General features: G+C 36.5%; 1 protein-coding gene across 2 annotated transcripts in view; it reads right to left on the bottom strand.

The window, feature by feature from the left end:
- The window catches only part of LOC126779883 (la-related protein 1B), a 91,986-nt gene that overhangs the window by 76,179 nt on the left and 1,359 nt on the right, over nt 1–14,448 (bottom strand). The gene's annotated exons all lie outside the window — the stretch shown is intronic.

Below are 14,448 nucleotides of genomic sequence, written 5' to 3'. Positions count from 1 at the left end.
GAATTGAAAATTTTGTAGTATATTAAAAAAAAAAATCTTCATTATTTAATCAAACCATTTCGTTTAACTGCTTGTCGAATAAAGATGTGATTCGGTGTTGAAATAGTTTGTATCTAAGAATATGATGAATGGGCTTTGAAAATACTGTCATATGACAATGCTTTTTTCTATAAAAAAAGGGGAGCGGAAGGGCACCCAATGACATTACCAAGTCAAAAGATTTTTTTTAATATTTCCCATAGCGCTAATGTATGGTTTATCCATTTCGCCTGTCTGTTTGTCTACTATTTTAAATTAAAAAAATAACAATAATAAACATGATTCACGCATCGAGCGTCCATTCCCTACTACGAACCGTAAATAACCGGGATTGCGTGATAATGATTTAAAATTAAAACCTGGATCATATCCAATGTTGCCTAGAATCAGCTGATTGTATATGATGAAATAACATAGTAGCATGTCGCACTAGACGATACGACTTTGAGAGGAGAATCGTCATGTGGTTAACGGGAGAAGTAAAAAAAAAATTCTCCAAAAAGTTAAGTTATTATATGTTACTGGCTTCAATCCTATTGAGGAGATGGTTTGGAGTTTATCCCATCACGCTATTCCAATACGAGTCGGTGGATAAACGTTCATGTTCACGCACAAGTTCAATAATAAAATGTATTAAGAATAAGAAAATTAATGATTGCCTGGGTGTGATCTCGCAATTTTCATATATATGTTCATAGGTAGGCGAGAGAAGCCTTAAGTATCCTTTATAACGCCAGTGCGCCACAAATCTTAGGAACTAAGATGTTATGTCCAATGTGACTGTAGTTGCACTGGCTCACTCGCCCTTCCTTATTGTTGCTTGGCGGTAGAATATTGAGTGGGTGTTATCAATACAGACTGGCTTCCAGAAATAATTGCACAACCACCGGGAGATTCACCCGTTCTATCCATTGGTCACATCTCAACTCAGGTTTATAACAAACGCACTTATTCGCATGCCTATTTACCATCTATATATAACACTACACAGATTATATGATCGTATCCCTTATCTCTACGTTTTTTTAAAACTTTTTTTTTTATAGAATAGGAAGGCGGATGAGCATATGGGCCACCTGATGCTAAGTGGTCACCAAACGCCCTTAGACATTGGCATTGTAAGAAATGTTAACCATCGCTTACATCACCAATGCGCCACCAACCTTGGGAACTAAGATGTTATGTCCCTTGTGCCTGTAATTACACTGGCTCACTCACCCTTCAAACCGGAACACAACAATACCAAGTACTGCTGTTTTGCGGTAGAATATCTGATGGTGGTACCTACCCAGACGAGCTTGCACAAAGCTCTACACCAGTAAAAAACTTTATATACATTGTGTGATACATATAAAATGTAGCGTTAGGATAACCTTCAGGATATAACAGATAAATAAATACCAACGGTATAAGGTACCCACACACGTAATAGCAAACGCTTAAACAATATTAAAACGAAATAATTATAGTAACCATTTAAAGTTGTATGATTCACTTGATGGTAGAACTTTGTGCAAGATCGTCTGGGTATCACCCACTCATCAGATATTCTACCACTATGCAGCAATGAGATGAAATAAAACAACGAAGTATATAAATAAAATAAAACCTACATAAATAAAACCGGCAAGAAAAACAGAAGTTACTGACATCAATTAAAAAACAAAAAAAAAAAAAAAACATATCAAACGTCTAAACATAAACGGCTCCGTGTTTGGGTAGCCTTAAAATAATTATACACATCCAAATTTTTACACTGGCTCACTTCCAGATGACGTAGGACGTTTAATGTCAACGGCTGGGTGACGTCACGTGACCTTGGCGAGGGGGAGCTCGTCGAAGGTTAGATTTAAACGAAAATATCAACTGTTACTACTACATATATACCGAGCGGGTCATCAGCTACTATGGATTATTTGGAAGTGGTTTGGAGTTTCTCTGTGTGAAAGGCGAGGCGAACCAAAGTAACCGACATAGCCCGAAGAATTGCTGAATTAAAGTGGCAGTGGGCGGGGCACATCGCTCGTAGAACTGACGGCCGCTGGGCAGAAAGGTTCTCGAGTGGCGACCAAGAACCGGAAGACGCAGCGTGGGTAGGCCCCCTACAAGATGGGCCGACGACATAGAAAGGGTCGCGGGAAGCCGTTGGATGCGGGCAGCGCATCCTTGGGGGAGGCCTTTGTCCATCAGTGGACGTCTTTCGGCTGAGAGATGAGATGGTATGGATATCGGCGAGTCCCACATACCCCACTGTTTCCGTGACGGAAACGCGTAATGCGTTTTTCCAGCGATAAAAAAAAGGTGAGCGTGTATGTAAGGTGTTAGTTACGTTATATCCTTTTGGTACCTCTGACAACTTGTATGCAAAATTTCACGATAATCCGTCGACTAGTTAAGACATTACAGCGTAACAAAGAAACAAACGATTCGGACTAGATCGATAGATAGATAAGAGTGGATAGTCCAGTGGCGAGAACACGTGAATATAAACAGATGATTGCGAGTTCAAACCAAGGTAAACACCACTCGGGATTTCACGTGCATGCGTTTATAATTTTACCTTTTATAATATCCTAATATCCTGGGACATTTTTCACACACGGCCATCTGATCACAAATTAAGCTTGTACAAAGCTTGTGCTATGGAAACCAGACAACTGATATACTACATATACTACTTTTTTTTTTTTGTAAATACATACTTATATAGATAATTACACCCAGACTCAGGACAAACATTCATGTTCATGCACACAAACGTCTGTCCTGGGTGGGAATCGAACCCACAACCTTCGGCGTGAAAGGCAAGTGTTCTACCAACCACGCCAACCGGCTCGTCAAATTTACCTTTTATTTGTTACTAATCGCTTTATTAATAATAATTTAAAAACAATTAGTTCTTAAATTTGACAATCGATAAGTGATAATTTAATTATAATTAATTAACATAACTAATGTTACTAGGCGAAACAGATTAACTAACTAAGATAAATGCCGAAGAATCAACATTCCAATCCGATCGACATGACAGAAGTGCCTTTATGAGCCCACTTAATAGAAAAAAAACATTTCGATTTTTAAATCATAAATTTATCAGGCAAAGACAATCATCCATAAGTCCAAATAATCGAAAACGTGGCTATAGCACACGATACGTAACCAATGATGTGTTTTAGAGCCACGTGTCGTTTTTAGGTTAGAATAGCTGATATCTATTATCTCCGCATTGATAAGGTTTGTCGTATATTGATATCCTCGGAAATTTTACGTGTCAATTTCGTTACGTAACTTCGATTCGATTTCGTATGAACATTTTAATATCTTTTTAAATCGTTTGGCAGACTGGTAAGTCACCTTTGCCTGTTAACATTGCAAAAAATATTATCCATGTACATTGTCTATGCGTAACGAACTTCGGTAACGAAGATGTTACGTCCCATGTGCCTGTAGTTACACTGTCTCAATTCAACCCGGAACACCAGAATACTTAGTATTGTATACGAACTTATACCTTAGCCTTATTAGCTGCATTTACAAATTAAAAAAAAATACCTCTATCACACAGATACGTTGAGCTACACACATACATAAATGTAATATAATATCGTTCGTTCAATTTCACTTCGTCCACTCTCCACCCTTCGTCGTACCTTTAGCTGTTAACCTTGAACTTTCAACCCCTTCGTCATAAACGGTACTCGAACGGTGCAACCGATTCGAAAGTAGTTTCTTGTTTATATAAGAACAAGTGCAGAACATGTGATGGCTTTTGTAATGGAATTTTATTGAAAAAAGGTCGTATGTGAACTTTGCGTACTATTACAGTAAGTAGCCGTAACGTTTTATGGAATTGGTAGTAACAGCCTGTAAATGTCCCACTGCTGGGCTAAGGCCTTCTCTCCCTTTTTGAGGAGAAGGTTTGGAGCTTATTCCACCACGCTGCTCCAATGCGGGTTGGTGGAATACACATGTGGCAGAATTTCGATGAAATTAGACACGTGCAGGTTTCCTCACGATGTTTTCCTTCACCGAAAAGCACGAGATGAATTATAACAGAAATTAAGCACATGAAAATTCAGAGGTGCTTGCCCGGGTTCGAACCAACGTCCATCGGTTAAGATTCACGCGTTCTTACGACTGGGCCATCTCGACTTTCACGAATATCAGGAATTGGTAGGCGGACTGTCAAATGGGATCAGCTGATGGTGAGTGGCGTTGTATATAGCGAAATAACACTGATTGACTCCTTACGAGATCTCCGAAACTATTCGGACCGATTGGCTTGGATTTAAACATAGTAATAATGAAATGGACACGCTCACTAATAACGCTGTCCAAAATAAAATGTTCACCATTTCACACCCATACGATGTCCGAACGGTCGACTAATTTCCCATAAAACGTATCATAATCAATCATTTCCGAGGTCAGTCGTAACACACACACACACACACACACACACACACAAACACATTCACGTAGCGATACTGCATCACACAATCACGTCGCTGTATGTATTTCAAGGTAATGTATATAGGTCAAGTTTGTGATCGATACTAGGAGCCGTGACGTTTGACGTCGAACCGGGACACATGTTTCGCTGTCACAACATATTGTAAAGGTGGATCCGATGGTTTGGAGCTTGGAGCTGAAGAAGTAGACTCTTGGTCTAATGGCTAGATATAAGGCCGCATATCCCGGGATAAAAAGTTATGGGATTTTTCCGTCGGAAAATTCTTAGTAGCTGTGACGACGAGTCTTAGAAAGCACGTAAAGTGGTTGGTCCCGCGCCTGAACTCATTCCGGTCTCGTTGGATTTGCCGTCCCTTCGGATAATGAGAGTTAGGGAATAGATAACTGTGTTTGCGCACACACTTGTGCGCTATATGTTCCGAGCAGTAGGCTTGGCTTCGTTGGCCGGCGTGGCTGGTATCAGGTCGGGAGAATATCATCATAACCGGATGTAAATGTTTAAAGCTTATATACCCCGTTGCTACCACCTCAATGAATCAGGAAGACCACCACTATACTAGTCGTTAAATCTTAAAAAGAGGAAATACTTGACCCGAACGAGTTGCCCATAACCCTACAGCCAGCATTCTATCATCACGGTGGTGGTGTACGATTAAAAAAAAAACCCACAACATTATAATTTTAAAAGCATAAAACTTACAATTGAAAGGGGAGTTAAGATAAACAAATCTTAAATATACACATGCCAAGCGATTCTCTAATAGCTCTGCTATATTATATGCAAACAATTATATATTTATGTATATAATTTATGTATATTATGTATATAATGTGTATAATAACAAAATTATACTGAACTACTTATATATTAAAATTACGACGAGCCGATTGGCGTGGTTGGTACATACTTGCCTTTCACGCCGAAGTTTGTGGGTTCAAATCCCACCCAGGACAGACATTTGTGCGCATGAACATGTCTGTTTGTCCTGGGTCTGAGTGTCATTATCTATATAAGTATGTATTTACAAAAGAAAAGTAATTTATGTAGTATATCAGTTGTCTGGTTTCCATAGGAGAAGCTCTGCTTAATTTGGAATCAGATAGCCGTATGTGAATAATGTCCCAGGATATATTATAATTTTACTTACAATTTCCGATAAAACTATCGACATTCAAAACGCAATTTTCTCGCGAATCCATAGTGAATATCATAGACTATTCGAGATTATATGGACCAATGATATCGCTTCAATTCAATGCTGTTTATTTGTCTTAAGTCCTGTGATCGGATACCTTCACGCTAACTCTTTAGGAAAATATTATATTTTAAAAACATGAGTACGCTTCATAAACTTGACCGAATTAATCAGCATCAGTTCATAGCCAAAATTTAAAATACACATTGTTTAAAATTTGAACTCAATCCAAAATAAACGTACACCGTGCCCCGGCATCACTTGCTCTTAAATCTATACAAATTGCCGTTTCTATTCCGGAAACGTACAGGCATTTGAGATAATTGACTGGAACGGGAATCGATAACGCGACCTCTGGCTAAAAGCCAGACGCAGTGACCGCTGCACCATTCGATTCAAATATACAAACTCCTTTGTTTTATCAAAACAAAGTACATTTTTATGACAATTTTAATTGTCAAGTGAAAATTTTAAGTTTTTATTCATTGACACGTCAACTCATACTCTTTGTCATCTTCAAGTCTACATCATATCATATGAACGCAGTGCTGCTAATAAGAATTCCCCGAAACCTAACCAAATCGAAGTAAATCAAATAATTCTTTATTCAAGTAGACTTGGCACTTTTGAATCGACATGTTATAGTATTAAATTAAACGTTAAGCTACTACCGGTTCGGACTGTATTCTGATTCTAGAGAGAAGAAACGGCAAGAAACTCAAAAGTAGTTTTTACTGGTTGTAGGGCTTTGTGCAAGCTCGTCTGTGTAGGTATTCATCAGATATTCAAGCGCAAAACAGCAGAACTTGGTATTGTTGTGTTCCGGTTTGAAAGGTGAGTGAGTCAGTGTAATTACAGGCACAAGGAACATAACATCTTATTTCCCAAGGATGGTGGTGCATTGGCGATGTAAGCGATGGTTAACATTTCTTACAATACCAATGGGCGTTGGTGACCATTTACCATCAGGTGGCCCATATAGTATAGGAAGGCGGACGAGCATATACAAGAGTACTGAATTTCTTAGCTGGTGGTAGCTTTATGAAGAAAAGTGCACGTGAAAACTTACTTAAATAAAGTATATTTTGACAATATTGCTTCGTTATATACCTGCGACACATGCGGTTTCAGAGTAGACGCAGTTAAGAGTGGAGGCTTATCGGTAATTTTTCGACCGAACGTCGTAACGTCCTGTTCTAGCGTACAAATTGAGACGTGTATGAAAGAGATAATAATAGTTTCAATTTGTTACACATAAGAGGCCGTATCGTATATTATTCGACCTTAAAACTAAAGTTCAAGAGAAATCAAAGGTCGATTATATTCTATCGTTTTATACAAAAATATTTTAAAAAAAAGAACATCGTTCCAAAAATGCTACTTGGTGGTAGGTCCGTGTGCAAGCTCGATTGAATAGGTAACACACGCTCATCAGATATACATAAATGGTGTATTTTTTTTTTATATTTTCCGGGAGGGCAAGTGATGGTAAGTGGTAGTAGAGTCCAAACGCAACGACGGCCAGTACTGTCGGGAAGAATGTTCTGCAATAGCCGCCCCGCCTTGCCGGCCCGCAAGATGCCTCTTCACGCCCCGTTTGAAGGAACCCGGTGTATGTTATATAATATTTTACTGGTGGTAGGGCTTTGTGCAAGCTCGTCTGGGTAGGTACCACCCACTCATCAGATATTCTACCGCAAAACAGCAATACTTGATATTGTTGTGTTCCGGTTTGAAGGGTGAGTGAGCCAGTGTAATTACAGGCACAAGGGACATAAAATCTTAGTTCCCAAGGTTGGTGGCGCATTGGATATGTAAGCGATGGTTGACATTTCTTACAATGCTAATGTCTAAGAGCGTTGGTGACCACTTACCATCAGGTGGCCCATATGCTCGTCCGCCTTCCTATTCTATAAAAAAAATAAAAAAAATATATATAACGGGTAGGTACCAAGTCATCACATATTCTACCGCCAAAGAGCAATACTTAATATTGGTGTGTTCCTGTTTGAAGGTGAGTGAGCCAGTGTAACTACAGGCACAAGAGACATAACATCTTAGTTATCACCGTCGGTTCTTAATACTTACGACCAAAATGTTTATGGGCGGCGGTGACCACTTATATATTATGACGAGCCGGTGTCTGTCCACCCAGGACAGACAATTGTTCCTTTTGCATGAACATGTCTGTTTGTACTGTCTGGGTGTAATTATCTATATAAGTATGTATTTACAAAAGGAAAGTAGTACATGTATACCAGTTGTCTGGTTTCCATAGCACAAGCTCTGTACAAGCTTAATTTGGGATCAGATGGCCGTGTGTGAAAAATGTCCTAGGATATTATTATTATTATTATATATCAACAAGTAATTCCTTCATTATACGAGGTTATTGTATCTAAATTATGTAACATACAATATCTTAATTGCATATTTAATTATATGTATCAATCGATAATAAAACATATAACTTAGTTTTAAGTACATAACATATTATTAAACTATTTAGGTAGGTTGGTAACTAGATAATAATTTGAACGTACTTTATTCACACGAGACGAGATGGCCCAGTGGTAAGAACGCGTGAACCTTAACCGATGATCGTGGGTTCAAACCCGAGCAAGCACCACCGAATTTTCATGTGCTTAATTTGTGATTGTAATTCATCTCGTGCTTGACGGTGAAGGAAAACATCGTGAGAAAACCTGCATGTGTTTAAATTCATTGAAATTCTGCAGCAGCATTCTGGAGCAGCATGGTGGAATAAGCTCCAAACCTTCTCCTCAAAAAAGGAGAGAAAGCCTTAGCCCAGCAGTGGGATATTCACAGGCTCTTACTGTACTTTATTCATATGTGATTATATAATTTTACAATATATACCTTATTTACAATAAAGTCAAATAATTATATAGCAAATTTTTAAATGATTGCACACCCTGGGAATGAAACGATCGCCTCCAGATTATTTTAAATAAAAAAAGGTATATATAATTTGGCTATTGTTGTATTTTATTAATTGTAAAGGCCGAGTTTCTTTCCCGGTTCTTCTCAGGTCTGAGGTGTTTATTTCCGAACCGGTGGTAGATTTATGACAATCAATAAACAAGTGTAACGCTTCTATATTGAATAAAGATTTTTGACTTTGACTTTGAATCATAATTTTTTTTTTTTTTTTATATGCCCCGGGATGGCAAATGACTCCACTCCACCTGATGGTAAGTGGTAGTAGAGTCCAAACGCGACGACGGCCAGTACAGTCGGGAAGAATGTTCTGTACTAGCCGTCCCCGCCATGCCGGCCCGCAAGATGCCTCTTCACGCCTCGTTTGAAGGAACCCGGGTTGTAAGAGGAGGGGAACACGTGAGCTTGTAAGGAATTCCATTCCATAATTAAATAAAGATACCGCACAAATCATGACAGCCGCCTGGAATGGTCGCAAGATCGCTACCAGCATTTCCCCGTTCAATTGCTGTTCTGTAAGAACTAAACTACTCATCCGTGAAATGTCGACAGCCGACTTATGTTGATATACTATTTTGACGCGTGTATTCTTGTAATGTTATGATTATAACGGTCAACATCGTATACCACTGTCTGACATTTCACGACCGTTTTCTGAGGTGACTTTTGTTTAGCCCTACTGATGGTCTGAGCGAATGAATATTTTGAAGACCCGTGTAGATTAAAAAAAACACTACTAAAATACCAAAAAAAAATGTAATAATTTAATTTTCAATTGAGTGCTCAAATGCCCGCTATGCGGGAGCATCATCAGTAAGCAGATTGGCTACATAAGCCACATGCGAGCACATGAACGACACCAGGCAGGGAGTTGAAGCGGTCGCCGAAATCGATCGGGAGAATATTATTATTATTATATTCAGTATATATATGTAAATACCAATAAACGATACACTACTATATAAAAAGATACGAAAAACGATGACGCGATCGAGTATTCAATAAACGAAAAGCGAATACGTGAACAAAATAAAAAAATGATATAAGGGCCGCGTTACTCACGAGATGGCCCTGTGGTAAGAACGCGTGAATCTTAACCGACGATCGTTGGTTCAAACCCGGGCGAGCACCACTGAATTTTCATGTGCTTAATTTGTGATTATAATTCATCTCGTGCTTTACGGTGAAGGAAAACATCGTGAGGAAACCTGCATGTGTCTAATTTCACTGAAGTTCTGCCACATGTGAATTCTACCAACCCGCATTGGAGCAGCGTGGTGGAATAAGCTCCAAACCTTCTCCTCAAAAAGAGGAGAGGAGGCCTTTAGCCCAGCAGTGGGACATTCACAGGCTGTTACGGTTACGGTTACGGTACTCACGAGGATTGATGTGCGAACAAATCCGACGCTCGAAATCTTACGCTTATCCGTTTGACGAAGTCTCGGTTACCTGTCGTGCCGAACGCTAAGATATTTACACATTAAAAAAAAAAAAAACATTACGTAAACTGACATAATACATCATAAAGTTACGATATGCAATGAAAGTAAAATAATGAAGTTTTGTAATCGACGAATTGGAACCGACACGACAACTGCTCAACATCCAAGGTCCCAGATTCGGTTCATACGAGACACTTATCGCTATACTGTTCAAGATATCAGTTTAAAAGTTAAAAAAAAAGGTTAAGGAATTTTTTTGATAATATAAAACTGACTATTTGTAGTTTCCACCCATGGTAAAGGGGGGGGGGGATGGTTTAGGTAAAATATTTCCTTTTCTATACACCAGACACCGTGTATGCAAAATTTCATAATGATAAATATTTTCGATTAAAATCAATAACTTATTCATGGGACAAAGTATCCGTTTGTATAATCAAATACCACACATACTTTTCGCTTTTCTATATATTATATATAAATTTAAGTATATATACATATATTATAGGTAGGCAGACTGACAATATACCATGGTGACGCATGTGTCACTCTGCCATCCTACCGGACCAAAAAAAATAATACTCATTTATTATAAATATTTACTTAGTACTGTTTTGTTCTGATTTGAAGGGTGAGTGAGTAAGAGTAACTAGATACAAGGGACATTATAATCTTAGTTCCCAAGGTTGGCGGCGCATTGGTTATGCAAAGAATGGTTTATATTTTTTACAGTTCCAATGTATATGGGCGGTGGTGACCACTTACCATCATGTCACCAATTTGGACGTTTGCCTATCTATTTTATAACAGCCTTGAAGGAACATACTATAATTTATAGGAGTACCTTTTAAATGTTACATTGCAACCAGAAATCACTTACCGAAGTGACCTTTAGTAATAATTACTTGTTTCATGCGATTTCATCCATTTGAAATTTATTTTACCCATTAATTTATAGGTCTACATCCATCAGATCCAAGGCTACATAAATGTCAAATTTCATTACGATCCATTCAGAGGTGATTTGGTAACAAACATACAGACAGCTACTTATTTTTCAAAAATTTGTTTAGAAAATACACAAGAAAATATGTAGGATGAAAATTTTAGGGCTTTATTATTACACCCAGGTTCAATTATCGCTAAGACCAGATGGGTCTGAAATGGGACGAGGAACCCATAAGTGCAAAAAAAAACTATTTATTTATGAATACATAGTGACAATCATTTGATATATAGAGATGTATTTATTGTACCACATGCAGTTTACAGTCTTGTAAATGCAAAAATATGCAATTCAAAAAAAATAGAACTCGTACCAGTCCATATTTACATGTTCTATCCAGTAGACCGTAACAGCTGTATATTTAATTAACTCACAATTACATATATACTATATAAATTAAGCATATAAACTTACAAGTTTAGCATTCAACATATTATGAGGAGCAACTATAAAGTTTTTATATCAATAAAAGTCATTTCTTATTCAATTACTTTACATAACTATAAATGCTAATAATGGTCACGTAAATACTTAATACTTCAAGGATACTGTCCCACACACTGTACTATACACAATAGCTAAGCAATTGACAATGTCTATAGACGTCGAGCTAGTTTCTGCCCGTGTTGGGGAGGGAGAGCAGTTATGTCTTTTTATCCACTGCTGATAATGTGTATGCAAAATAAATAATTGAGTCGTTAAGTCTTGAAAGCGTAACAAACAAACAAAAATACTCAATTTTGTATTAATAATATTAGTAAGGATTATTCTGAGGCATGAAAGTGTAAGCCCTTTACATTCAAAATAATCCTATCAAAAGTGCTCAGCTTTACTTTTATAAAGAATATATGTATTTTGGCTCAGATCAGCCAGTTATTGCCTGATTAGAATCCACAGCTAGAAATAAATTGTATTTTCAACAATAGTTTTTTAAAATACATTTATGTTAACATTATGCAAAATCTATAATTATAAAATTGTATGTCCTGACAGATGTCAACGCACAGTCAAAACTATTAAATCTAAAAGGCTGAAATTTGGAACACAGGTTTCGGTATCAGTATAGGCAACCGCTAAGAAAGGTTTTATGCAATATTCAACTTAAAATGGGAAAGTGGGAGAAATTGCTATGTATAAATTTTAACCATAAAAAGTCGGAATAGACTAAATAATATATGTTGAGGTAATTAACAATGGGATTAATAGATATACTCTTATTGATAATTAATATACAGTACTTTCATTCATAATTCTCGTTAGTATACACAAACATTACATTATATATTGACATATTATACAATCTATGTGCAATATTAGAATATCTTAAGTACTTAATTCTATTAAATTGATAGATTCATTTATGAGATTGAGCCAGTGTTATTACAGGCACAAGGGACATTGGCGATGTAAACTATGGTTAACATTTCTTTCATTGGTTACAATGCCAATGTCCATACATGTTGGTGACCACTTAGCATCAGGTGTCCCAAATACACGTACACCTACCTATACTATAAAAAAAAATTTACTTAAAGATATAAAATTGAATGAAAAGTCAGGTGCTTGGTAACATCAAGATATGAAGCTAAAACCACAAGGACGTAAGTTTTGCTGCATACCAAATTTCATCAAAATTAGTTCAGTGATTTATCTGCGATAGTGTAACAGACATAATTACTATCTCATTTACAATATTAGTATAGATGTTACATATTATATAAATCAATAAGAGGAAATATCCCAATGGTATGCATAGTGAAATCATTGGGAAGAAAACACGAGGAAGCATACGTCAATGAAATTCTACCACATATGTATCTATCGACCTGCACTACAAGAGATGAATACACTTCTCACAAACAAGCATATGCCCAGTTATCCAATTAAGCTTACTGTATTGTACTTTACTATAAAAAAATACAATCACAAACTGAAATTGATCTAAATGATAAATTATACCTTGTAACGGTGGTAATATGATATATATTTTCAAGAACATATTATTTGGCACATTGATTATGATGAGAATGACCTCCTGACCCATTACTGATGCTTTCCAAGACACTAGAGTACAAACATCCAATTTCTAAACAATAGACCTCTGCGGTCAATTTCTAAAAAATCTACCACCAGTTTTTGAACCTAGGTATTTACTTTTGAGCCTTTTAAGTAGCCACTACACCAACAAGACAGTTGCTTTTTTATGCATTAAATATTCATAAGCATATGTTTATACATAATAAAATAACACATTTCCTTCACAAAATATTGAGGTATTATTTTTATTAAATCTTTTAGAATTTATATATACTACATATACTATCATTAAAAATGCAATATATTAAATACTTGAAAGCATAATATGATTGCAATGTCTTTTTATATACAGAAGGTATATAAGTCATTACTCAGACAAATTGCATTCATATTAAATGATATTACCATAATACCTAACACAATAAAAAAAAAAGAAAAATAAATATATATGACATACATTCTATGACATCACAACTTTACTTTTATATGAAAATATGTTAATTGAACTTATTATAAAAATAAAAAAAAGTATATATTATAAGTAACTGGAACAGTTTATGTTTATATACAAATTGAAATTTCATTAAATTTCAGAATAAGTGTTAAGATATACAGTAATCACTTGATTATGTATATACTATTCATCGTATACACCACAAGAAATCATAAAAAAATATTTTTTTTTATAGAATAGGAAGGCGGACGAGCATATGGGCCACCTGATGATAAGTGGTCACCAATGCCCTTAGACATTGGCATTATAAGAAATGTCAACCTTCGCTTACATAGCCGATGCGGCACTAAGCTTGGGAACTAAGATTTTATATCCCTTGTGCCTGTAATTACTCTGGCTCACTCACCCTTCAAATCGGAACACAACATTATCAAGTACTGCTGTTTTGCAGTAGAATATCTGATTAGTGGGTGGTACCTACCTAGATGAGCTTGCACAAAGCCCTACCACATCATATGCAGATGATAAAGAAAACACTTCGAAGAATACTTACATTAACATTGTCAGGTCTTACATACAACAATATATCTATTGTTATGAAATTAGAGATGTATAAACAAATCTATAATATATAATAGCTACTTTAAAAATCATAATCAAGTATACTGATGACAATACTGCGAGCAGCATGTCCATTGAATCGCAATTCCCATCCACCGGCAGACTAAATTAACCTGTACACCATTCACCGGTCAAGGGAAAAAGGGGTGTGTTAGAATATATAATATGTTCCTTATTTGTTTTCATTTAAAATGCAAAACATTCCTAAACATTACCAGA

The sequence above is a fragment of the Nymphalis io genome, chromosome 30 (assembly GCF_905147045.1).
Source record: "Nymphalis io chromosome 30, ilAglIoxx1.1, whole genome shotgun sequence".
Classification (NCBI taxonomy): Eukaryota; Metazoa; Arthropoda; class Insecta; order Lepidoptera; family Nymphalidae; genus Nymphalis; species Nymphalis io.
Note: the sequence above shows the minus strand (reverse complement) of the source record. Positions and strands in the feature narration are given on the sequence as shown.